The 27456-nt window shown below is 42.7% G+C and overlaps 1 protein-coding gene across 17 annotated transcripts in view; it reads right to left on the reverse strand.

The window, feature by feature from the left end:
- Positions 1-27456, reverse strand: part of COPRS (coordinator of PRMT5 and differentiation stimulator) — a 147726-nt gene that overhangs the window by 57617 nt on the left and 62653 nt on the right. For 2 of the 17 annotated variants that reach the window (XR_015277984.1, XR_015277999.1), the window contains exon 7: positions 14863-15073. The exons of the other annotated variants lie outside the window; for them this stretch is intronic. The gene's annotated coding sequence lies outside the window, so the exon portion shown is untranslated. Of the gene's footprint in view, positions 1-14862; positions 15074-27456 lie in introns of those variants that run through there. 17 annotated transcript variants of the gene reach the window in all.

The raw sequence follows: 27456 nt of genomic DNA on the forward strand, positions 1-27456 counted from the left end.
GATATTATCACCATAAACCCTCCTCCCACAGCTCATCACTGACACCAACAGTGCCTTGACCTGAAAAGGGGTCAAGAGGCTCCGTTACACCACAAGGCAGACAAGAAGAATAGTATAGCTCTGATTTTCAAGTGTTCCTACCTGCTTTTTTATTCTAACAGTGCTGGTGCTCACTTCTCATCCCCATTTAAACACCATTTTAACCAACAACTAAATATAATAACTAAGAACAGGACAGTAAGCCAGCAGCATAAAGCACTCTGATTCACATCCCTGTGAATGGCAGCATCTGTACAGAATGGGCAGAGGGGAAAACAGGTTCCTCTCCAAGTAACCTGGCCTTGGCAGCAGCAGTTTGAGTAATTTCTGAAATCCAATTGCCTAGCACCAAGCTGGCAAGAGAAGAAATAATCTTATCACTCTCTCTGCTAAGGGATGGATTCTGTATTCATCTGCAATCAGGACAGAGAAGAAAGAAGAGTTCTTTGAGCTTTATGGAAAGTAGATTGAAAATTACCCAACTATTTAAAAATTACTTTAAGAAAACCCCAGAGTAGCAGTGATGAGCCTGTGCATCAGAAGAGAGCTCGCACTGCCTGGGGGATGTTTGTGCTGCCCAGCCACAGGCGCCCCTCAGTGCACAGCCCCACTCACATGTGGGCAGGTGATGCTCCTCAGCTTCATGGGCAGGTTTATCAGCACCAAAACAAGTCCTAAATGTATGTGTGACCCCCTGGTACTTGAGATGTGATTCAGGGCAGCCTGGTCCAAAGAGAGGGGTAAGAGCCTGCACATGGAAACAGCGAGGAGTAGCTGCAGTAATGAGTAACTCTGTGAGAGCTGATTCACATGTCTGTAATCTGCTCCACACAGGACTCACAGCGCTTCTTTCCAAAAATTAGGCAAGAGTATTACACTTCATGGCAAAACTGTCTCCCACTGACTGAGAGGAGCACTCCAGCATGCAAACTCCTCATGGGAGAGCAGATGCTGGCCCTGGCAGGTGTGCATGAGGCCAGCCCACACTGAGAGACCATGACCTGCTCACATCCCTCACTTCCAGGGTGCAGCACCCCCAAGGTGCTCCTCTGCCCCTGGTGAGGAATCTCCTGCCCTCCACTCTTTTTGCTCAGCTGAGTTAGATGGGAAAGGATTCCCAACACCAAATAAGCCTCAGGCAGACAGCCAAGTTTCCAAGCCCCTTGCCAAAGGGGAGACCGTGCTTCTGCTTTTCCAAGTGCTCTGTGATCTTGCACTTGCAAAGCTTCTAGAGGCTTTTTCCTCCCATTGCACATTAGCAATTCATTGAATGGTTTCTACAGGTCTGAAAGGGAACAAGACAAACTTTTAATGCATGAAATGGAAGAGCTGCAGAAGCCTCCCCAAGAGACCATCATTAAACCCAGAGCAATAGGGTCAATAAAATGACCCTCCAAAGATGGCACAGCCATGGTGGTCACAGGGTAAAAAAAGCTGCCACCTCCTCAGGATAAAAAGCCGTACATCTTCCAAAGCTCCCCAGACATTTTATTAGACTTCAGGAAAGTAACTCCTCTTTCTCAGTCTCCCTCTCTGTAAAGTGGTGATAAAACTTCACAGGAGGCACAATTCATTAATTCTGAAAACATTCAAATACAATAGTAAAGATTGTCTGTAAATATGCAAACCCACAAACAAACCAGTATTTGTAGAGGACAAGAAACCACAGGTGGAGCTGAGAACATCCAGAATTTGCAGTCTTACCCAGCAATGTCCTCCTGCAGTTTCCTGGAAAAAGGCTGTTCTGATACATGCACTGTTTTTGTAATGTGAATTTTGTTCAATGGTCTAATATTATTTCTAAATTTACTAATACTGGATACAAAACCATCTTATTCATGAAAACCTGCAAGTTTACAAGCTGTCACACACACAAACAGAAGCCATTTCAAACACCATGCTGTATTTAGAAGTCTGCTTTGAAAATCTGGCTCTTAGAATCACCTTTGGTTGCTAAATAAACTTCTCTGGAGTAACCACAGCCCACACAAAAATAGTTACAAAACAGTTTCATGACTTTAAGTGGAAATGGGTGTTGGTAACAAGCACACTCAATTTTTCTTCACTGAAGTTGAAATGTAAAAAAAAATACAATATAAGCTCTGTAAGCAGATTCTTCATGGTAAACAAATATGCAGAGATGCATAAAATGCTAAGTGATCATTTTTAGAACATTTATTTTTGGCAGGATAAACACTTTCAGACTCTAAGCAACTTCTCTGTGTGTACAGAATCTCCAACTGTGAAAAGAAAACAAATAGCAGAGCTTCATTTGTTATAATCAGGATTTTTTTCATGACTGTTTAGAATAAAGTTGGATCACATTTGGAGTGGCTTGGAAATTCATTGTTTAGGCATTAGTCTCCAGTGGTAAACATCCTACAATATGTGTATAATACAGCAACTATTTTTGTACTTCAAAGCCTTCCCTCATATATTGGGAAGGTGCAGGATAAAAACAACCTCTTCTTTTCCCTTCTAGGGAATGATGGTTTCATTGCTTGATTTCATCCAGAAGAGATCCCTGATTATCCCTCACCAGACTCCATTTATTCACGTATAAATTAGCCCCAAACACCAGACCACAAACTGCACTTGAGAAATACAACTCTCTGTGGAGAAAAAGGAGTATAATGGGGAGACTGTACCTTATCATTCCCAAACTCCTTGTGGCACAGGGCTTTTTTTAATACAGGAACTCACTGTTGACTCTTCAGGACTGAATATCCTGCAGATGAGGAAATGTGGAACAACAAGGACAGACACAGGGCTGGTTTGAGCGATCACATCTCCATGGTCAGCACCCTCCCAGCTACCATTACTCCCCTCTCAGAGCAGGCCACTTTCATTGCTTCAGAGCAACAGAAAGTTCAGGAGCAGGGTTGAAAACTGCATTTTCTCATTTTGAACAGCCTACTGGAAATCTGGCTGCTCAACACTTCTGAAAACACCCTGCCGAACTGTCCCGCTCCGAGTGTCCAAGGAACCAACAGCCAATATGAGTCAACGCTCTGGGAAATGTCGGCCTGCCAAGGTCACATAAGTCTGTGGCAGGAGAAGTAACAGGATCATCTGGCTCTTCTCCTGTTTCTCAGCCACAAAACTTTCTTCCTCCCCTAACAATTACATATGTGGGTTTCCTTAACAGTTTCTTTTTACATTTCTGTTTAAACAGCACAGGGAAAAGGAAGAGGAGACTTGATGTGGAAAATTAGTTTTGGAAATGTTGAGTGGAGTAGACTTGCCAACTTCTGCTCCTCCAGTCAGTTCATTGTTGATGCTCTCAGCTCTCACCAAAATGCTATTTTTAGGCTGTACGTCAGATTTCACAAGTGAGACTGACCGGATTTTTAGAAAAATCTGAGACTTTTCCCTGAGAATTAAATGAGAAAAACAATGTGGGAACACTGCTTCCCCCTTTGTGCTGCTGAGGCTCCACCACAGCTACTCCAGAGCAAAGCTCCAAAGGGACCCAACCACACAGGAGCAGCTTTTGCAGAAAGCATCAGGGGATTCCCAGCATGAGGGAATGTGCAGGAGATACCCAGCAGGGAGATATGCAGAACATTCCCATCACCAGGGAGATGTGCAGGTATTTTACACCTAATGAGACATAGGGAATCTGAAAATGTTCTGAGGAGATGCTCTGCAGCAAATCAAAGCACAGGCACAGAGTGGGGTTTCAGAAAACGCAGCTTTCTAATAAAATCCCCCAGCTGTTGTGGAGCTGCCAGATGGCTCCTCAGGGGCAGAGGCAGCTGCAGAGCCCCTGTGCCAGGAGCTCCCACTGCTCTTCTTGGGCACAGCTTGGCACAAGGGTTCCCCAGACCTTCACCACCACTTCTTCCCACTGCTCAGTGTCCTCTGGTGAGCTGCAGCCTTTGAATGAGAAGCCAGGAATGCAGAGGTGGCACTTCCTGCTGCACTGAAAGACCAGCAAAGCCTGGAGGCAGCAACAGCATCTCCAGTGCATTGTTTGCTGAGCACTCGTCATGGTGCTGGACATGAATGTTAAGAAATCAGAGTTTCTATGTGGTTATTTCCTTGAGCCGACAGGTGTCTAAAGCCAGTTTCCATCTCTGCTTGCCATCCAAATATAAGGAATTTAGAGCAGGTTTAACTTTTGGGCTTTTTTTAATAGCGACACTCTGTGTTTAAGATCTTTTCTAAGCCTATTCTGATGAGGCCCACGCACATATTGACAGCCCTTGCTGACATAACAGGGCTGCAGGGAGGACATCTCATCCACATGTAAACCAATGGATCAACCACAAAAAGTATTGCTGTAAAAAGACTTACTATTGCAGTGCTGCTGAGCAATTTTTTTTCAATATCCACATGGATATTTGAGACTGCTTGATGATGATGCAGATTGTTTTGAATATTTCAGGGTCATCCATAAGAGACTTTAGACAACTAATCTAGCCAAATTTCAGTTTGCAGATCAGCATGCCTAGATATTTGACCACACAATCCTACAGAGAAAACGTCATGTCACTGTGTTAGCTGAGGGTGGTGACTTCACACAGGTGTAACTGACTGCAGAATGGACGTCCTAAGGGTTTTCTGGTGCTTCCTGAACCTGACAAGATTAATTTAGTGATCTGGAAATCTGTTGCCAAGCCCAAGTCCCCAGAAGACTGCATAGCAATAGGAAGATTAAAAGCAGATGGTTCAGCAACGAAGGTTTTCTAGTTAAACTTTTACCAGACTTAAAATTCTTGTACTTCATATAATCATCTTCATTCTTTCGTTCAATTCAGTGTGTGTTAGTATCTTTGGAGCACTTCCTTCGGACATGAAGCCAAACACACCATGCTAATAATGCAACCTCAAAAAAACATACCTTTATGATAGGCTTAATAAGAGGTTAAGGAAATGTTGACTCTAGCTCAACAAGGCTCTATGCAATTAGACCATCTCCATGTGGTTGCTAATTTCCATAAAAGGATGCTGGAATCTAAAATATGAAGAGAGACCATTTCCAGGAGGGGCTTTAGCAGATGAGCCTGTTAAACACAATTCAAACACTTTTGCAGTTGACAAAGGGTCTCTTCTATTAAGGTGAGGCATTTGAAAAGCGTCAATGTGTGAGTTGATGGTCACACAATGCTCCTGATTTCCTGTTCCTGTTGGAATCTCTAAACCCCTCCATCAAGTCTGGCAGGAGTAGGGGTGATGTGGGTCAGGCTGTCAGCATCCCCAGGCCTCTGGAGACTTGTGATGGAAAGAAGCAAGGCAGGAGCAGTTGGAAGCAATAACAGTTCTGGAAATTACCTAAGAAACTTTAGTTTCTCTGTCTGCTCTGGGCTCTCTCCTCTTCAGCTCTGACCCATACCAGGCCAGCCACAGCTTGTTGTGCCAAGGTCAGGCTCCTCCTCAGGCCAGTAGGATCCAGACTCTGGCCAGTCCAAGTCCTGGGATGATCTCTTTAGATCTTTTCATCTCCAGTGTTAATCCTGAGCATTTGTGTGACTGAGACAGAAAAGCAGGCATGTACAAGCAAGTATGTGCCTGGCTGAATCTTGCTCCAAACTCCCAATTAACATCAGAATGAAGACAGGACAAGTGTCTCCCATTTGTCTACTAAAAATCTTCTCTCTCTGCATTAGTGGCAGCTAAAACAATCCCCCAGACATTCCACATGAGGTCCAACAAACACCAAATACAAATCAAATACACAGAAACCTCTGCTGGGAATTTCTTCCTCTGCAGTGTCTTACAAACATCTTTATAGCACCAGAACTAACTTTATGACCACTTCATGTAGGCACTGAATGCCAGTGCTGAGCTACCAAGGACACAACGCCCTTTCTTTTTGTCACCTGCACTGAACAGCCTCAAGATTTGCTTTCCAGAGGTCATTTGGGTCAGGCTTCACAGAAACACTCAGGGCAGGAGGACACCAAGCAGCAAATATTTCTCTCCATGAACAAAAAGGTGCTTTAACAGCCTTTCTTGCCCAAGAACCTGTGATATCAGGGCAGCATTTCTCATCACCAGCCCCAGAGTCCCTGTGGCCTTGAAGACATGGGCTTCCACCACCCAAGGCAGGCCCATGTCATCACATTGCCCATGCCAGAATAAAGCACGAGAAGTGTCTGTAATGCCTGCAGCCTCCATCCAGAGAACACAGCTGGCCTAATTCTCCCCATTCCTGAAAAGAGACTTGCAGGAATGTTTTAGACACTGCCCCCCAATTCTGGGTGCCCACTGTGTTGTGCCACTCCTTGTGCTGCAGTGAGTCCCACTTTATCCCCCCCCAACATTCCTTTGAAGGCAAAGTTAGTTGCAAAGACAAAAAACTGCACCTGCAAAAGCTGAAGAGGTCTGCTTTGAAAAACCAAACCCCCAAAATACATTTGGACACATGAATAGAGCAGCCAAACCTCAAGTTAAATCTTCCATATGAAGTGTAAGGAATCAAATAACCATCCAGAAGAGATGTCTGCAAAATAACTTGGCTCATAACATTTTCATTTGGGTTAAATTAAAATAATTGTAAATTTTCAGTGCACAGCACGAGAGCTGCATTCTGTGTAACACTGTACGTATCCTATTAAGCTTTAAGTCAGTTCAATCTTACAAAAATGCTTTGAAAACCAGACTGAGTTGCCCTTCCTTGGGCAACCAATCACACTACTGCAAGAAAGCAGAAGAGGCTTTGTGAGTGAATTTTCTCCATCGTAGTTAACCAGAGCTTAAAGAAGCAGGGGAACAGGAGGGGCAGAGGAAACATGCCTTGGAATGAAGTGGGAAAGCATCATTACACACTGATCTCTTGAAGCTGCATTAAACCTCAGCTGTGCATCAGTTAGAAGCCAGTGCCAAGCTGCCCATCTCAGACACAAACATGGTTCATCTAATGATCCATTTGTAATAACTTACAAGTTGTGACTTCCTGGGCATCCTGGAGGTTTATGAGAAGAAGGTGTCTGGCCTCCAGGGTTCTTCACACACAGAACTGAGCCCTGCTGCTTTCAGCTCAGTTCTGTGGGGAGCAAGAAACTTTGGATATTATTTACCAGCCTTTTACTGGATAGAAAAACCACCTCCATTCACAAGCCTGTTAAATCATTGTACATCACCACAGATCATTTTCATAACATCAGAATGTTCAATCCCACTTTGGAATGGGAGTTTACAGTGCAACGTGTGCAGTGGGTCCTGAAAACCAGCTAATTCCTGTCACTCCTCTCCTCATTTTCGATCATTTTGACTCCACCATCCTGTCTTAACAACCTGGGGGCATTCACAGAATTGGTGTGAGCACAACACAGGAAAACTCAGCCATAGCCATGCCAGTAGAGCAGAGCTACCACTCACACATGGGTCTTTCTGAAGCTCTCAGTGACTGTGCAAAGCTTGTAATTAATCAGTACATATCTGTCTCTAGTCCAGCTGTAAATAGAATATTAAAACTCCCACCCCATAGCTGCTTTGGTATCAACTGCCAACCCTAAAGAGGGTTTAAAAATCTTTATTAAATGTGGCATAGAAAGGCAAAAGTCAATGATTAATTGGCCGAGTTCTACTCATTAGCTCTTGTAGAGAAAGAGTTCAGAGTAAGTTAAATCCCAACATGAGTTTATTTCCAGAGCTCTTTCTGAAATTGTTCCTTCATATTGGTGCCAATAAATCTTCCATTCCAGCTATGCTTCTCTAAGAGATAAAGGCATAAATTTTTATTTCTAGTTGGCCAGATTAGTAACAAGGAAAAAGAGAAGAATAAAGCAAAAGCTGCAGCTAGCACTTCTCTATCTCTGTCCTGTGGCCTTCTTTCTCATTACTCCTGCAACTCTCATATTTAGAGGCAGCTGAGCTCTCCACACGCAGTTTTAATGGAACACCTATCCCTCAGCATCCAACTGCAGAGTTCAGCTGGGACCACAGCTGCAAATAAAAACCACTGTACTCTTCCTGAACAAGCACAGCAATGATAGTATAGATAATACCTTGTACTGCTGAAACAAGAGCCACAAAAAGACTTCAAAGAGCTTTACAGACATTCATAATTTAAGACAAACCACATCCTCCTAAAGGTGATACTGGATCCTCACTTTGCAAATAAAGAATAGAGACATTAAAAAATTAAGGGACTGAGGGACATGGAAAGCAAGGCAGCACTGAACAATACCCTGCTCATATACATCATAGCAACCAGACCTTGTGATGGTTTCTGCAGGCACCCTAACCATTGCCACATGCTGCTGAAGTTTGCTTTATCAATTTCTCTGTTTTATCTCCTAAGTAACTTAGGAGATACCCCATCCCTATTAACCTCATCTTCTATGCTCTGGACCCTATTGTTTCATACCAATACCAATGACACAGCCTGTAAAATCCTGTCTGGCAGCCCATGGTGACACTGAAGACACCATTCAGGCATGACCTGATTTTGTGTAACAGCTACAATGTTTTAGTTCTTTTCTATATATTATACACTAGATGTTACAAATAACTTATTAAGTGCACCCTACTTCTATTGTCTTTCCACTTCCAGACAGTGTACAAGCCATGGTTCAGTGAGATGAGCTGTCCTTTCCAGGAGGAATCTGGGGTGCCAGCCTTGTTAAGCAGGGCCTTCTCTAGCCTAGGGCTTTCACTCAGCACAGCTTCTGTTTACTGAGTAACACTCAAAGTTTCAGACCCCAGTTTAGAAGTTTTAATTGATGCACACAGGAAAGCTGGATTAGGCGCTGTCTCTCCTGATGGATCTCTCCCTGCAGACTGTGAGACTGGGGAGTTTAAAAGCAAAGATTTTGCTCTTCACTGCCATAAAATATATCTTCTGACTCTATAATTAATCCCAGTGAAATGAAAGAAAGCAGCCTAACGGATTCACCTGTTGTGGTGCAAAGTGCAAAAAGACTGATTGAATACACACCTTCAGAGATGCAGTTTGGCTTTCCTAATGTACCTCTTCAATGAGCATCTTGGACTTGGACATCACTGAGCACAGGACAGGCCAACAACAAGAGAGACAACAAGAAGAGGCTTCTACAACACAGACAGAGGTGTAGCTGCGCTCCCATATAACTAATTATAATTTAAAAAGCAAATACAAAGACAGTCTGTCTCCTGAAAAGCCAAACCAAAATATAAGGCTTACTCCAGCCAAAGAAAAGCTTAAAGCAGAGAATCCAGTTTGCTGGCCACCTTCTCCCCTTCCTACTCTTCCCTGGTCAAGGGCTGAAGAAGGGCAAAATCAAGGTCTGACCACCAGTTCACCACAGGAACAACCCCTGCACAGGGATTGCTCTAGCCAAAATCAGACCCATGACTGCTGAACAAGGGAAGTGGCACAGTCCTTGTACAGGGCAATGAAGGTGCAGCCTTTCCCCTCTCCAGGAATGTCTTACCTCTCATGGGTAGGCCAAGGCAAGGGCACAGTCGAGCACACACACCTGGAACTGGAGGAACAGCACCAGGAACAAAGCAATGCCTTTAGCCGCATTTCCAGGTGCCTCTTGAGCAATTCCAAGAGCAGCTACCTGCTGGCCTCTACTCTTACCCAAAATATGTCCCTTCAGATTGCAATTTCTTCAAGAGTACACAGCAGCTGAGACCAAACAGAAATCAGTTACAAGCTCATGGAGCTTGAGAACAGTGAAATCCTAAAAGACAGACTTTCCCCACCAGAAATCAAGAAAACCTTCCTCAAGGTTACACTAGCCCTGTGCTGAGGACATAGATACCAGGTAAGCATAAGGTGACAACTCAATTGCAACACTTAAGACTTAATAAATATACAAGAAAAAATTATACTACAGATGCTGGTAAGTAGGACTGAGCTGAGATAAAACATAAAAGATATTATGGAGATGAAATAATGGTATTTTTATACTTCAAAAGAGTAAGATAAAAAGCTGAGATTTTACTGATGGACTTTAGTTAAGGAGTTAGTCATCATTATACAATAGCAATTTGAATATCCTAGCACAGCATGTGTCACAAGAAAATCATTCAAAATTTGGATACGTTTTAGCTGTATCAATTGAAAATGTACATCACAGTATAACATCAGATAGCAAAACTTATTCCAAGCAAGTATTTACATAGAGCTATTAAATGACAAGGATTTGGTTTAATTGGTGACTAAATGGAGCTGGAAGTTGCTGAAGAGGTCTCTAGCAGCCAAGAAGATCACTGGGGCAGAACAAATTGTTTTACTCTGTTTTGTGTGTCTGAGTTTTAAGCCTTCCAGATGCAACAGTAAATGCAATAATAACATCGTCCAATGAAGATGGGTTTAAATAATGAGTTTGGGGTGAGAGGGCAAAGCAGTGACTTGTGTAGAAGTATCTCACCAGGAAAGTAGAGAAGTTGACAGAGTTTCTGCCTGGAAAGGGATGTAGAAAAGTGGATCACTGAGATAAACTAATGGAAATTCTACAGAAACAAAGGTGGCATTTAGATATGTAGGACAGCCCTACCCATACTCAGTAATTTGCTGCAACACCAAGAAAGTTTAGTGGTACGGCAGGCAAAAGTCAAATCCCTAGGAGATGGTGAAAAAGGTTTGGAAAATATGGCCAAACAAATCCAGATCTGTCATAAACTTTCATACAGCACTTACTTGAATGGACAAGGTACTGCAGCACTTTCCAACTGGGAGACTGCTCTGGCAACTTGGACACAACCTCCCAAGGACTGAACACTTCCCTCAGCACCACTGTTAGCAAAGCTTTACTCCTCCACGTCTCCCAGAGAAGCTGCAACCACCATCTGAACAGATCCATGGCCAGGATAATTGACACCAGCTGGAAATCTGACCCACCTATTTAATGCAAGGGAACAGGCATGACTTCTTTCCTGTTGCATTGACTAAGATCTCCCCAACCGTACTCTGAGAACACTTTAGGCGTTGGGATATCAACCACAGAAAACTGACTGGAAATCCCCAGGCAAGAATAAAACATATGTTTAATAAATGGTTCTACAGAAACAGGAAAAAAAAAAAAAAAAAGAGACAGAGGGGGAGGCAGAAGAAAGGGAAAGGTTTGCAATTGTGAGATCATAAGAGTCCAACCATGTAAGTGATGACTAAGTGTAATCTTGTGTTTCAAGAAGACGAAGAAAAACATGTTTTTGAAACTGTTGAGGCTGGTGTTCCCAGTCTACAGATATTCCTTTATTGGCCTGTGAGTGACCCTTTCAACCTGGGCTTTCCTCCAGCCCGTGGGTCCATGGCAATGACTAGAGGGGAGAAAATCCCCACTACTCGCCAGCTGTGCTCCAAATTGCCTTACTCAACCGTGCCTATAAATGTAATTACATGTTTCCATGGGATTGCATCAGAATGACCTGCTCACCCCTGACATAGTTCATATATCTGTGATCTCTGTCTCTGTAGATAAAAATCTCTTTCTTCTGTGTGTGTGTCTCAAGATTCTGTAAGGACAGAGTCAATTCCCGACTAACCAAGGAAATGGAGGGAGCAGATAGCCCAGATACAGCCGAACTTTGAAGAGTGCAAAACACAGGTAAATTATGTCCTCAGATGGACAATAAGAATATGAAATATAAAAGAGTTTAGTGCTGCTGCTGAGTACAGACCACAGATTTACATCAACTGGCAGACCTGCACCAGGCAGCACATGTGGATATACCATACTCAGTTCAGCATCTCCAGTAGTTGATTTCCATGGGGACAGTGGATATCTAGGGATAACTACAATTCACACTGCTGGTGTACAACAGTGTACACCAAATTCTAGTTCAGGTGAGAGCAGAAATATTTCCTGCTAACCCAGAGGAAGTGCCTGTCAAATTGAGTAACTGAGAACTCTCTCCTGTCTCAGCTCAGCCACCCCTCCCAAATTCCATTAGCATTCACTCCTTCTCATGCCCCTTTTGTCTTTCTGGCTCTTCTCCCCCAGGCTGAAGGAACTGGTACCTGTAATTTCTATGCTAAAGGAGGGCTGCTCTATCCCAGAGCAGCCCAGAGCAGAGCTGTGGTCCAAGCAAAGGGGAAAGTCAAGCACAAGCAGAGGCATAAGAGGACATTTTGGTGGCTCGGATGAGAGAAGAATGTCCAAGTGCAAACTGCAATTTGGGTCACGGGGTGGCAGGGGAAGGAGAAGATACAAAGCCCCAAATGGCTGGAGGACAGTGTTTGGCAAGAGCCTGGGAGACCCAGCTAATAAAATTTGAATCTAAGACAAATGAAACCTATGATTCAGTTTCAAGATGTGTCAGGTCAGCCACAAAGGCAGATATAGACAGAGAGGAGAGGTGAGAATGCTTTTAAAAGCATTTTTACTTTTTTACTTTTAAAAGACTTTTTTTACTTTTTTTACTTTTACTTTTTTTACTTTTTACTTTTAAAAGAAAGGCCAGAGAAGAGGAAAATCAACTAAATATAACAGCCAGTGAAATAAGTAAAACATCTGGGAAGTTATTTTCTTGCTAACAAGCTAATGTAAATAGACCTTTGTATTAGGCCATAAATGTGTCTTCCACAAAGATGTAAGTGAACTCCCCTCATTCAAAGACAGCCATGGGCTGGACATTTCCATGGAATTCCCTCCCTGGACCCACCACTGTTTCCTGTTGGGCCCTTCACACGGCAGGGCAGTCCCACTCCTGACAATGACTGAGGCTCAGGACTATTGTAACCAAAAACTAAAATGTGTTCTCATTAAAAAAATCTGGATGATAGCAATTAATTCCACATTCTTGTGAATAAATATCATGTGTTTTGTGCCAGAACACTTTGGCTTGTTCACAGAAGCTAACAGTGACACATAAATCTATTTTCCCCATTGCTCAACAGACCATCTTGCTCTGCTGACCAGTTTCCACAGGGGAACAGGGGTTTTTTCTGTCTCTCAGTCAGCACCTTCAAAGGTCTTTGCTCCCTATCTTCATGTCAACTTCTGGGTTACAAAATGCACTCAAAGCTACTGATGTCAAGGTAGTCCTATGACTGCTTTGGGTTTTCACCAGCCACTGATATGAAACAAATTTATTTCCAAGAACTGCCCCACCATTTCCCAGGAGTGATGTCATTCAAGTAGAGTCAATGACCAGGATTTATCCCCTCTCCTCTAGCCAAACCCAGCAGAACAGATGTGCTGTGAGCATCCCTGACACCACAGCTATGCTGAATGACCCATCCTGCTCTCCTTGTGGCATTGTTAGGAAAGGGCTCTCCTCTGGCATCAGTAATTTGGGTTAATGTGGAACAAGGAAGGACCAACACCTGAGCAGAGAATGGCCAAGCCTCTCAGAAAAAAATCTGCTACACCCCTGTCTTTTCCCAGCTGTGTTTACTTTGTCTTACTCTGCTGATCTTGGTGTATTGCATTGCAGAAGTATAAAACCAAAGGAAAACTGTAGGATTCTGTCCATTCTGAAGCTTTACAGATGTGGGAGAAACATCACTGTTTTATTGACCAAACTCTTTTTCCTTTTAATATGGAAAATCTCAGTGATACTTCACTCCATTTGTCTTTTTTTTTTTTTCTTCTTTAGTCATATGATAATGTACACTTATAACCAGTGAATCATCCCTCCAAAAAGTCATAAAAAGAAAAATAGCTCGTATGTATGTCTCAGCGGTCAATGAATCATTGACAACAGGTATAATGGGAATAATTATATACTCCTGAGAAACTTTACCCAAAGCCCGGCTCAGAGGCTAGTTTCAAAACTTCTGAGCTGTGCAGTTGGATCCAAGGCTGTGAGTGCCAGGTTAGGAAGCAGCCAGGAGAATTTCAGATTTGTATTATTGCAAGGAAATGTCTTCTCCAAGCGTCTGTTATGTGTTGACAAATTGCTTATACTTAACCAAGCAATAATGATGAACAGTCTAAACAGGCATTGATTTTTATGATTTAATTCACTTTTAGTGGGAAAATATCCTGGCAACAGAAATATGGATGTCAAGCCGCTACTTTAGAACTATGCTATTATAAGTAGTAATATGTATTATTTGGTAAAACAACATATATTTTTAGGGTCTAATCCTGGAAGTTCCTACTCCAATGAGCTTCAACCTTCCAATCAAAGTTTCTGGAATTACACATATGGATGTAAACTTGTAGCAGACCACATCCAGACAAAAAAAAAAGTTTCAGTTTCAATGCAGTTTGGCTGCTGCCTTCCTAGAAATAGTTGTGATATAATTGTGAGGCAACTGCTCCAGAACACAAGTGCAAAATCCTTCTCTAAGCCAGCTCAAAGAACTAGAGCAACTAAAGAAGACATGTCCATGGACCAAGTCCAGCTCCAGAAGAAGGCTTTGCTTTCCAGTGCAGGGTCATTGGCTATATTGAAGAGCATCTATCACACAGAGCACTCAGGGCTGCCTCCCAGGGCTGCTACCTCCACTTTTCACCTGGATTTGTATGCTGGGCTGAGCTCATCTCCAGTGCCAGCTCTGACACCCCCAGAGATTTTGCACATCAGTATGAAGCCAGACCCCACAATCACCCTTGGGAACAAGGACAACAACAATTTTTTCTCATATTTGCTGAAGCCTCTTAGAGAGGAAAGATGCACAAGTGTCCCCTCAAAGCAACATAACTGTGTCCCCTTCCACCAGTGCACAACAAGAACTCTCCTAAAGAACAGAATTCCTCATACAATAAAAGTTTACAAAATAAATTGTGGATGAAATGATCTATTGTGTGCAGCATGAGCTCTGTCATCCACCAATGGCAAACAGAAACCCCTAAGCATCTAATATAGTTTTCCTCCCAAATATCCCAACGATGCAAGAAGATGGTGATCAGCCCCATCCTGCTCCTGTCACAGCAGGGCAGAGCTGTGCACCAGCACCAGCAGTTAATACAGTGAAGCTGTAATTGCCCATACCTGGGAGGAGATGGTGGTCACAGGAAATCTTTCAGTGGAAACAAACAGGCACCTTCTGAGAGCAAATCTTCTGATCCATCACAGATATCTGTCTTAGGATAAGCTGAATCACCTTTTGGAAGTTCCCATTTCTCCTTGTAAACTGCAAAGGGAGCATGGCTGCAGCTGTGGCCAGCTCAAACATAAATGTCTGACTCCTGGATGCCTTGAGCTGGAGAAGAAATATTTCACCTTTAGCTGAGAAAGCAGTTGAAGAGAGATGGGTGGCTGCGTTTCTGGGAAACACAAGATATTATACGACCTGTTAATTTATTCCAGAGTTTCCCTTTATGCTTTAACAATATTGTTCAGCATTCAATTCAAGTCATAACATTTAATGACTTGTGGTCAGCTCAGCTTATCCTGCATTTCTGTGCCAGCTTAAAAAATAAACAAAGCTGTGTCTACTGAATGGCACAATCAGAGGGATTTACCCTGTTCCTATGACAAAACACGTATCAGAACATACCAATAATTTCAGCTCAGTTCAGAGAACATGGGACTGCTCTTTACATCCTGCTACAGGAGACTGAGAACAGTTTGTTTGCTAATGAGTATCACTATTTAGGGGACATGAAGACTGAGGACAGCTTCAAATTAACACCACTTTCATTTCAAACACATCCAGTGGCCTCAGATAGGAGATGCAACGTGCTGGGGGCTGCACAGTTACTTAGGACTTATTTCCAGCACTGAGTTAACTCGGTGAATAATCTCACTCATACAGAAAAGCTGTGGGTCTGGAGGGTGCCTTTGCAGAGGTGACTGTCCTAGAGAGGAGCAATGTGGCACTGTCATGTATGAGCCACCCCTCTGTCAGTTCTGTACACAGAGTGAGAAAGGTTCACCCCACTGCAGGGTAAGCTCCATGCTGCAAAAAATCCCCCCAGGAAAAGGTAATCCCTGTCCTGATCAATTTACAACCAGAACCCTCAAATAAGGTGTGGCAGGAGGCACAAAGCCAAAGAGGTACATGCTGCTGAGTTGGGAACAGAATTTAATGCTCAGCTGGTGACAAAGAACTCCAAAACAACAATTTGCAGAAGATGGTCCATACCTTAGGCAATGGGAAGAAAACTCAAGTGTCTTCCTCCTTTAGAGGGTCTATGCATACTCAACTGATTCCAGGACAATTTATAAAGATTTGTAATTTCTAGGCCTAAAAACCATTCTCTAGACATATCCAGTCTATGAATCTACTGCACAGACATTCTCCATGTTCTCAGCTTTCTGGTTTAAAAGCCATCAACCAACCTATATGTCTCCATTTCTTCAAAATCCTATTTTAATGTAATTTTGGCAAATAGGACTGTAACTATTTAAAGCTGTTCTGTGGGTTGCATTCTTTGAAGAAGAAACCATTACCAGATACTTTAGAAAATTTCCATTTATCCTCTGTTGTTTCTCTGCTTTTATGCACCTTTCCTACCAGCTGCTGGACCGCTGTCTGCCAACCCACCTCCCCCTGCTCCTGCATTCCACATTCAATGGGCTCCTCTGCAGTCAAAAGCTTTCTCCTATCTTGTGGTGCCTTTATGTTAGAGAAATAATTTGTTTGTTACATTCAAAAGAGAATTGTTTGGTCCTGTCTTTAAAAATGTATGACAGAGTGAGAGTCTATTTTTTTACCCTTTTGCTTGGAAATCTGTACAATTATGATCTTAGGATGAAAGCACATTTTTGAGTAGATCATGCAACGAGACAGGCCATTTCATCACAAGTGTCTATATGGAACTTGGAGTGGTTTCTTAAATCGATCATAATAAAGGCACAGAACCAAACTGTGAGGCCATTTCCAAAAATTGAAGCCCTTACTCCATCTAAACCAAACTGTTTCTGGACTTGGCTGATGAGAGGGGGCAAAGGGTGAGGAGAAGAGGGAATATCTTAAAATACCTTTCTTACATCCTCTTCCCTGTCCTAGGCTATATACCTTGGGTTTCACCCCAATGGAGATACTTCCCAATGCTCACTATTCTCCCTCCTATCCCATGAAAAGCAGCAGTTAAATACTGAGCCACTTGCCTCCCCCTTTAAAAATCTTCAGCATCCATAGCTCCTGCAGTCACATCCTTGTAATCCATAGATTCATATCTAATAATATGAAAACTCTTCTGTAGCATCTCCTGTTTTTCCAAGCTGTGCAGTGAATGTGTATTAACCTGCAGATCAAAGCTGCCCTTGTGTACACTGTACATTAATGATCAACCTGGTCAATATTATACAACACAGATTCAGCATAACCTTCAGATCCAGCCTATGAAAATGTCTTCATTTCAAAGAGATGGCTCTGAAACTCCTCAATGACCCCTGCCCATCTACCAGCATCACTGCCTACTTATGGGGACTGGGGGACATGCTGCATGCTGTCTCATGACCAGGGTATCCTGAAGAAAGGAAGGAAGGAAAGAGAAAAGGAAGAGGAGAGAAAAAAAAGAGGAAAAGAGGGAGAAAGAGAGAGAAAAAGAGAAAGAAAAAAACAAAGAAAGAGAAAGAGATCAAAAGAGAGAAAAAGAGCCGGTTTGTGGAAGGATTCTTGCTGAAGTTTTGGAAAAGCAATGTTTCTTCTCTTCTGGAGGAAAAGGCAGTGCTCAGAGCATGCAGTAGTGGTGCCACACAAGAGCAGAAGATGAGCAGGGGCATCTGGCAACAGTGTTTGACACGAGTACACAAATCCAGGGGCTGCCAAGGCAGCAGCACCACCAGCAGTGAACCCCATTACCACCCTTCCCCTAGACCTTCCCAAAGCCCCTCAGTGCACAAGATCCTCTGCACAGGGAGGGCAAAATCCCAACTAGCCTTTGCCCATATTTCCTGAGGGCTGCTAAAACCATGTGCTAATCCTGTCAAAGCTCTCTCCCTGCCAGGGGTGCACACATAAACCTGCCTCATGTGAGCAGCCACCACAGCACACAGAGGAGAGGGTTATTTTAGCACAGCTCTGCTTTCAGGTTACCCTGCTGGGTCATGTTACACACCCAGTCACAACAGACTGAAATACAATACCACACCAGAACAGATATGTGACAAATTCTCCTCCAGCCACACAAGTGCCTTATCCCTGTCCTGATCCAAAGTACAGCACTGCAGAGCCCCTGCCAATCAGGCACAGTGCAAGTTCAAGCAGGGGATGGCACTTCAGAAGCCGGGAAGGAGGGGGAAATAAAAAATATATCCTCTTGTTTATCCACACTTCACATGGGTGTTTCGTTCAGTTATAAGAAATTCCCTGTTTCCTTCATAAAAATACACCAAGGACCAAGCACCTGCCAAGGAGGGTGGCTACAGTGCTGCAGGAAGAAGAAAGGAGAGGTGCAGCACGTCCTACCCCATGCTCCACAGCTACCTCTACATTAGAAGCTTTAACAAATCTGCTTTGCAACACCTATAGCTTTAAAATGGAATAAAGGCAAGTGCTACAAGAGGTAGGGAGGATAACATTCCAATGACTGGGACAGAGGCAGTAAATGAAAAAGCTTCATTACTGGGAGTCAAAGAATTTCCTCTGAAACTGTGGTTCCATGCATGAGGTCACTGGAGTTCCTCAGCTTGCCATTGACTGCTGTGTAGATACAGGGCAGGCAAACCTTGTGCCTCAGTTTCCAAATCTGCAAAGCCAGGAATATGAGCACTTCCCCTGCTTCAGCAGGGCTTGTTGAGGCTTGGAGGTTTGCAGTGTGCTGCAAGATCAAAGGAGCAGAAGAGCATTATATATTCAGTACAGGTCCACACACTATTTGAAGGTCTGGAGGCGAGGCAGTTTGCTTAGCTTGCAAAGGAAAGCAGGAAACCAAAGATTTCAAAAGCCCTTTTATTGTAATTACCAGGGATTGAATCGGTCCTCTGCGAGATGGGCACACCAGGCTGGCATCTCCCAAACAGCGCTTACCTCAGAGGTACCACAGCTTCAGGATTTGCCCTAAGAGTACCCTAGAAGTGAAGACACTAAGATGAGTCTTCTCTTTATGAAAACACAAGTCTTTCTTAAATTTGAGAGTCACTTTCAACAATTTGCCTCTTCCAAACTTCTCTGTATCACCCTTCCATTTACTGGGAAACACAATATAAATCCTGAAATTCACAACACTGTCACAGGTTGTGGTACCCTGAAAGGTCTCATATTTCTGCAGAAGCAATAACTCTTTTGCTTGTCACTGTAAGCCAAGGTCTTTCTTACAGCACACACAAACACAGAAGAAAATAAATGTATTCCAGGAAAGCACAGGGATGAATTCACAATTACAAGTGGGAACTGGTGCTTTTGTAAACACACACAGACAAAAATTTATGACACAGATCTCTTTTTTCCAGCTACCATGAAAGGTCATTTCAGTCCAACAACTTGACTGGGGACTTGTGGTAGCACATGGACTCTGTTATTCTCCCTTTCATGCCTTTACAAACTCTTGCTGATGCCAGTACATCCACAGCAGGTGGGCTTGGTCCTCCCTGGGGCTCCTTGAAGGCCACAAATCCCAAAGATTTGGCCCTCAATAAGATAAGGGGCTTGCTGTTCACCATAATTTCAGAATTTCCACAGTTCCTAACTAGTCTATCCCAAGTGCTCATAGTGCACTCACCTAAAACCAGTCTTCTGTTTGTTGTTAATTCTTCCTCCCCACCCCACATGACAGACTATGAATACAAGAGTCAGCACCAGCATTCCCACAGAAACACACACATGTCTATTTGAGGTGCTCCACCTACCACACCTAATCTTTTTTAAATCAAAGTATCTTAAAATGTTTAGAAATTAACTGTTAGCCAAAGATTAAATGTTGATCCTACGAAAAAACAGTGGGAGTTTCCACTGACTTCAGTCAGCATCATAGAATAGAGCACTGAGAGCCTCACTCAGCTCTGAAGGCACACAGTTCACACAGTCAGAGCTCTTGACACTTGGTAGGCTCAGACCTCATCTTGCCAATGCAAGCAACCGGACAAAATGGAAGCAAAAATCAGTACAGGTGATTTTTTATAATTTATCCAGGCTCCTGACCTAGGACTGAGACACAGACAGAAAAAATTGTATAAGGTGCAGAAAATGCAGTAAAATAAAACTCCAAAACTGCCACAGAAGGTTTGGTTTGGTGCTTCAGAAGGTATGATTGGAGTTTTTTACAAAAGTAGATACTGAAATGAGGGACAAAAAGGACACTGGATAGTCTAACAAATACAAAGAAATGTAATACTGCATCTGTATTGCATCTCCCAATCCAACATTCAGTGGGAAACTGGTATCCTCACCTCCCAAAGAGAAACTGAGTCAAAGAATGGTTATATGACTTGCAAAATGCTGGATCAGATCTGGGAAGGTGTCCTGTGAGGTGACTCAGTGATCTCTGCCCCCATACACCAGCCAGAGGAATTGTTTCCAAGCCAACACCCAGGTCACTAAAGCTGATAAGGACCCAGGGCCATGGATGCTGCTGCTTGTCTCAATCATGTGTCCAAGCCTTGCAGATACCTGGTTTAGTATAGAGGGTGACTATTTCTAATAGAAGTTTAGAGCATAACACAGCAAGCCCACACATCTGACAGATCACAAAGTCTCATCTGGAATAAATCAGTACCAATTCAGACTTTATTTAAACATATTGTTTAAATACAGTTTATCCCTCCTGATTGTGGGTTGAGAAGTTCAGTCTTTAAAGTACACTCTCTTACACTGAAATTTTCTTCTCTTTAGGAACAACTTGAAAACACGCAAGTGCATAATTTCAGTGGTCGGATATCTTCATCCTATTATCATCAATCTGTGTTGCTTTTCACAAGACATCAGACTAACATGTCTGTAGGACTGTACCCACCACATCACAACAGCAGTGTTTGGGAATAGTGACAGCAGGGACCAGATGAGCCTACAGAACACTGTGCTACATGCATAATATACACAACTTCAGTACATGGAGAGAAAGCTTTCAAACTTCCTGAGCCAAGAGAACTAAGAGTAAAGTTTATAGATCAGCTATATATTTTATTTTTTATAACACTATGTACCTCTGTGACAAACAGCAACTTCCTAGAAATTCACAGTTCAGCCTTCTATACCTTTGTTCTCTGGACTATGTTATTTGCTGCTGTGACATCAGCACTCACTTGTCCTGCAGCTTCCTTGAGTGACAGCATAAAAATGCTGGTTACACTGATGGCACAAGATGATCCGCCTGAGATAGAAAACTCTTTCATCGAATGCACTTAGAGCTTATCTAGAGAAGGCATCATGAATCAAGGAGCTGCTCGCTCAGCTCTGGCCAGCAGATCAAGCAGTGCAGTTTGTCCCCACTCAGCAAAGCAAACACAAATCCTGAATGGCAGTAACACGCCCATGCCTCAAATGAACCGTGTGCTTAAGTGTTTTCCTGACTGAACCTGGACTGCAGCCTGAGGACCAACAAAGCACCTTCTACCACCTCCCAGAATATAGAAGAGTACCTGGCTCAGAAGAGTAAGTGCCTGTACTGATTTCCACAGCACTTTTCCTCTTGGGTAAGCACTGGCAAAATCCAGCTCAAGAGTACCACCTAGCCTTCCTCCAACATTCTACAGACACTAACCAGTGAGCTCAACATCACCAAATTAGGTAGCTACCAACTCTTGCACCTGTCCTTCAACAGATTTAAAAGTTGGACTGGGTACCAGGGTAGGTCAAACTCTACCACAGCATGAAGGGGTGCAAGAAATTTTTCACAGATTTTTCTGCTGTGTCCCACACAGCCTTTGCTCAGAAGGCAAACTCCCCTCTCTGCTCTCCTCCTATGCTCTCTGCCACATTCACTCCCTCTGAACAGATACTGCCAGAGCTGAGCCAAAGGGATGAACTGACTCAGCAAGGGATGCCCAAGCCTTTGCTCAGTGTGGGAGACACCAGTGTCAGTCCCATGGCACTGCCTCAGGAAGGGGACAGTTTCTCACAACCCTTTTTCCCATAATGATGCACTGGAGAATGTGTGTTCAGGAATAATCACAATATAATGTCACAGCCCACCCTCAGTATTTTACAAACCCCCAAAGCCACTGACTCATCCACATTCCAAGTGGTACGCAGTCTCTCCAAAGACCCACTGTGCCCACCAGTGACACAGCCGCTTCTGAGCTGAAGCAGAACAACACATAACATCAAACAGCAATACCTTCTTAGAGTTTAGCCTAGCAAACAGGGGATAAGGAAATACAGGGCATAAATTACACTGGTGGGTACCTAGAGCCCAAAGCACAGTTCTCCCACATAGCTTTGTAAATAGGAAGGACAGTTTAAAAGCACCTTTGTGTTGTCCTAATGGCTGCATTGCACTGGCCAGAGGTGAGACAAACTGAGCCTGGAAGCAGCTCCACTGCCTGTGTAACAGCCTGGTGACAAAGCAAGGACAGAGAAACTCTTGGCCATGAGCTGGGAGACCTCAGCAATGCTGGTTTGTGCCCTCAGGACTTGGTGGCTGTAATCTCTGACTGCTCAGGAAACCCTCCTTCAATGACAGTGTAGACACCCGGAGTTATCCAACCTGGAATCATGCCAGGAATTCTCTGGCATGAAATTCCTTCTACTTGGAGGAAAAAAATAATCCAGATGATCTGAGTGAACAAGAAGAGACATGTTGCAAAGGCAATGCAGCAGATCTGGGATTTGTTCTTAGCTCCACCCAGCCCTAGTGATCATAATCCTCTGTTTGCCTTTTTTTTTCTATTTAGATTGTAAGTTCTTCAAGACAGAGACAGTCCATTGGTATTTGTTTATACAGAGTTTATATATCAGTCCTAGGGATTACTGCAAGGAGAATAATCTTTAATAACCACAAATCACCGTGACCCCTGTTCTAGAAATCCTCTAACGTGTCAAATAGATGGTCAAAAAGAGGCTCCAAACTAATTACAAGGTCTAAGATACCACAACAGCTCACCACGCCAGTTGCTGTCCAGTAAATCCAGCTGGGAATCAAATCTCTGTATTCATGGCTGTAACTTCTTGAGCAGACTGGTAAATAAGTCTTAGTGTGACTGGGAGCACTGTGCCTTTCCTCCCACAGGCTCACACTTGACAGAATTAAGTGAAGTCACTTCTCTTTTTGCTACATTAAATCCAAACCAACAAAAATCTAACAAATAAACAAAAAAACCCAAACAAAATGAAACAAAAAACCCCCTACAATCACTGACAGAGAAATTCAACACTTCACAGGAACTTAGACAGAACTCTCTTGTAACTGGGAGCTTTAATATAAAATAGGAAGTTCAAGGCAGGGCTGCTGACCTTAAAAGGTAAGAAGATAGACTGGAGAGAAAGAAAAAAAGTTCCAGGAGTGGGAGGGACTCTCTGATCGGCATATGTTAAACACAGAGCTGCATCTTGAATTTGCTTCTAACTTCTGAGCAGCAGAATCAAGAGGGAGTGCCAAGGAATGAGCAGCAAACCATCTCTCAGCCCAGGCAAACCCAGAACCCAGCAGGAGCCTTACTGCCAGATTTGTTTCTCCAGGACCGCCTGCCTTCCTCCAATGGCTGACCACGACTCCTCCACCTCATGTGCTACAGTTACTTTAACATAGTCCTAGAACTAAAATGTATTAATAATCACCAAATTCCATAGTTTCAAGGGGTTTCTCTAACCAAGAAAACCCAACCTCAGACACTTTTGCATCCTGTATGTTCGCCAGAAGTGCCATCATGAACACTGCAAGCTTTTTTCAAAGGAAGTTTGGTTCTCTGCAGTCACTACCTGACTTCTCTTTAGCATCTATCCCCTTCCCAGGGAAGCAGAGTGCAATCCAAACAGAGCTGTGCAGAGATTAGAGCAGATGAGATACAGGTTTGCTGTGTGCAAACTGCAGATCCAGGGTTTGTTTAGAAAAATTACTCTGGTTTACTTCACATGTCCATCCCTATAGCACTTCTTCCAGTTGAGATAATTAACGAGGAAAAATAGATTGTTCCCTAATATTTGTTTAGCCCTGTATAATGAAGCTCATTTTGGTCCTGAAGTCAGTCCCGTTCAAGTAAAGTGCTTGTTTGCATTTAAGATCTTACAGGATGTTAAGATGAATCAAGGTGCTTGGGGCTGTCAAGTTGAAAGCTTAATATCTTCAAATTGCTGTCCAGGTTACTTTGAAATATTTATGTAATGTACCTTTCTTTCCTGGCAAATTACCATTAATGGGAAAGGAGCTTAGAATTACCTGCCAGAAGCACCAAAGTCCCTTTGTTAATGGCAACAATTACTCATTCTAACTTTTTTTTTTTATATACAATTTTTCCTGTAGTATCTTCAAAATACCTGCAATTCCAGAAAATGTTTTACGTTAATCTAAACTCTGATTCTATCTTACCCATTTTTCTCAAAGCTGCTGCCTTAAGGAACCAGGCAAAGCAATAAACACTGTTTTCACTCTTCTGACTGTGCATTTGATGCAAAAAAATCTTCTTGCTGTTTTTGAAAAGGCTGAATCTGTTTCAATTGGAAAGCAGACTATTAAGGTATCAATCCAAGACCTACTGAAACCAGAAGAAAATATTCACAAAACTGCTCTTCAAAGGGGTTAATAAGTCAACAGTGGATATTTTCATATGGAGTTATTAAATTTTCAACAATTATCATAGTCATAAAAGGTAACAGGCTTTTTCTTAGCTACCTAAAATACTCACAAAACTGTTTACTCAGAGTTCATTTTTTAAAAAAAATAACATCCATTTGAAGAAAATAGTGGATTTTCAGTGAAATAATGAGGAACAAAATATTTCCATGCTGAAATACCTGCATGCCTCACATGGATCCCCTTGCTGAGAGTCAAAGTCTCCAAACAAAACTCATTTAAAAGAACTGGGAAAAAGCTGGGAACCAAAACCTTAACAGAGAAAGGTGGTATGGGAGTGTGCCAGCAGGCAGGACATTTGTGAGATCTGGGTGAATTCCCTGATATTGTTGCAGAATTCCTGCTTGAGCTTGGGTGAGCTGCTCACCCTGTGCAGCTCCCACCTGGAACACAGATCTACCATTGCCTCTGCCTGCCCCAGCCCTCTTCTTAGCACCAAAGAAAACACATTAGCACAGCGCTTCTTAGCACAAATCAGTTTCATTTTGGAGGGGGCAGTTGGCCACCAGCATAATTCAAGCAGCTGCTGAGCACAATGCAAGCTCCTGTCCTGGTGTGAGTGGTGCCATGCAGCCAGGAAACAGCCACAGTTCTGTCATGGATCAGCCCAAACCAATTCAACTTTTTTTTTTTTCTTCTGATCCCCTAGACAATTTCAGCAATGCACATGAATTCCTACTGTGGTCATAGAGTCATTTTACCAGGAGCAGTAAGGGAGCTCCTGTTCTGCTGGGCTATCAACCCCAGCCCAGAATGGAGCACGTGCTCCCCAAAGGACTGGGACCAAGGTAAGGAATCATCATCTCCTGCAGGAGTTCAGCAGGTAGCACATGGGTGATGCTGCAGCCTCCTGTGCTATGGAGAGCTTTTAACATTGCTAAGTCCCAATATCAAGACTAATGAAGCTACAGAAGTGTGGAAGCCAAAGGAGACTCTTTGCTGCCATGAGTTGCCCTTTTTACTGTTCTTTTAATATTCTGTCTGAGGATTAGGTTGAGGCTTTTTTGATTCAGTCCGAAATAACTGGGAAAAGCTGCCTGTAAGGTACTTGCCCTTGCTGAGCTGGAGAATATTTCAGAGAAGATGGAGACCCAGAAGGATAAACTCGGGGCACTGAAGGGCTGCATGAGAGAAACATGGAATATCCAGTTGTACACTAAGTTCCAGGGACATAACAAGCTCCTGCACACCTGGATATGTAAGTTAGTATAGTGTCCTCTAGGACCAGAAGAAATGTGACAATAGAAGATAATGGAATAAAGTTTTTAGGGAAAACATTAAGCACTGCAAATATATAAGCACACTGTAAATACTGAGGCACTCAGCCAGCAAAATACGTCTCTATTTTCCTCCTTAAGCCAACTGCAGTGAATAGCAGGACGCTGAGACGAGTTTCATATGAGAACAAAACGAAATCAAACCAACAGAAAAATTGCAGCCCTCCCAGGAACCACTGCCTGTTTATGAAAAAACAAACCATTAAGGTTCTTGGGGAAATGGAATACTCTGGTCCCACCAATAGTGAGTAGGTAAGTAGGAATGAGATGTAAAAGCTATGTAGGACACCGCAACAGAGCTGCAGCTCTTTCAGAGTTGAGTGCAAGTACTTACCTTCCCAGTTATGGTTTCAAATCAATCTTACATGCCTTATATATACCTGTATTTGTGCTCTGGCCTCTCTCAGACTGCAGGATAGAAAGACTTTTTCCTTTTTTTGTAAAGGGATGTCTAGACAGTTGTCTTCACATCAGACAAAAAGCGATCATACAGGAAATTCAAAGGAAAATTGATGTGGGCTGCTACAAAATAGAGATATTCAGGATGAGGATGGCAGTTCTGTTCCCTGACAAGGTTTTCAATGTGGTGTGAGTAGCCCACCTGCAAATGCCAACCAGCTTTCACCATCCTAGCTTTGCTTCCAGGATGAAGAAATTCAAAGGAATCAAAGGAATCCTTCAATTTCATCTCAGCTCCACTGAAACCAATGAGAGTTGCTCCATTGTAAACCACAGCTGCACTACTGGGTGTGACACTGAACATCAAAATCACCCACATGGGACTCAGGTCAGCACTGAGTGAGAAAACCCAATGGGATTAAGTTTAATTCCCATCAATTCGTAGCAAATGAGTGGAAAACAGGCATTAAATTGAGTTTCTGCTCCTTCCCTCTATTAAACACACTTAAAAAATAGATCTTTGAATCATCTCATGATTCATCACAGCATAACACGATGTATTGAGTGACCTATCTGGTTACATGGACAGGTGACACATGAGTGGAGCAAAGTTTCAAGATCAAAAAAAGAATTTGGCTGTGTCAATACAGCAGGTGTGAGCCTGCTTCATTAATTTTCATGGTATGCCTCTATGTGAACTAATTAAAGAGAATTTAGAAATATTTTAAATTTTTTTGGACCCACACCAACTAAACAAGAAAAGCTTTGATATATATTTTATGTTCCATTTTTTCCTCCTCAGGCTGTATTACAATTAGGATGGACAAAAACCTAATTCCAGTTCACCAAAAATTGTCAAAGTTGCAGTGTATTAAATAGATGGGTTTTTCAATTTTTCTTTGCTCCTTTTTAATGATACAATATGTAAAAATGTTCATCATATTTCCTTACAAAGGCAAATATCCATAGCCTTTGACAAGACTTTAAATGAAAAATTAAACTACAGTTTTTTAAAAAAAGGCATGCCATTTAGAAGAAAAATGCATTTTAGTAATGTTTAAATTTTAGATAAAAGACATTTCTTAGTTAAAATCTTTCCGCAAAAAAAACCCAACTCTTTCTTTTTGCTTGTTATGCTTTCAAAATTCTAAAAGCCGCTTAGGAAACAAGAAGGGAAAGAATGAAGTAGAAAAAGGTTCAGACAAGAAATGTATCCACCCCCCTTTCAAAACTCTATCAATCTACATCAAGTTCTCAAGCCAATATAATTTATAGTGTTGGTCTTAGAGATATAA

This window comes from Cyanistes caeruleus, chromosome 19 (assembly GCF_971803275.1).
Source record: "Cyanistes caeruleus chromosome 19, bCyaCae1.hap1.1, whole genome shotgun sequence".
In the NCBI taxonomy this organism is placed as follows: domain Eukaryota; kingdom Metazoa; phylum Chordata; class Aves; order Passeriformes; family Paridae; genus Cyanistes; species Cyanistes caeruleus.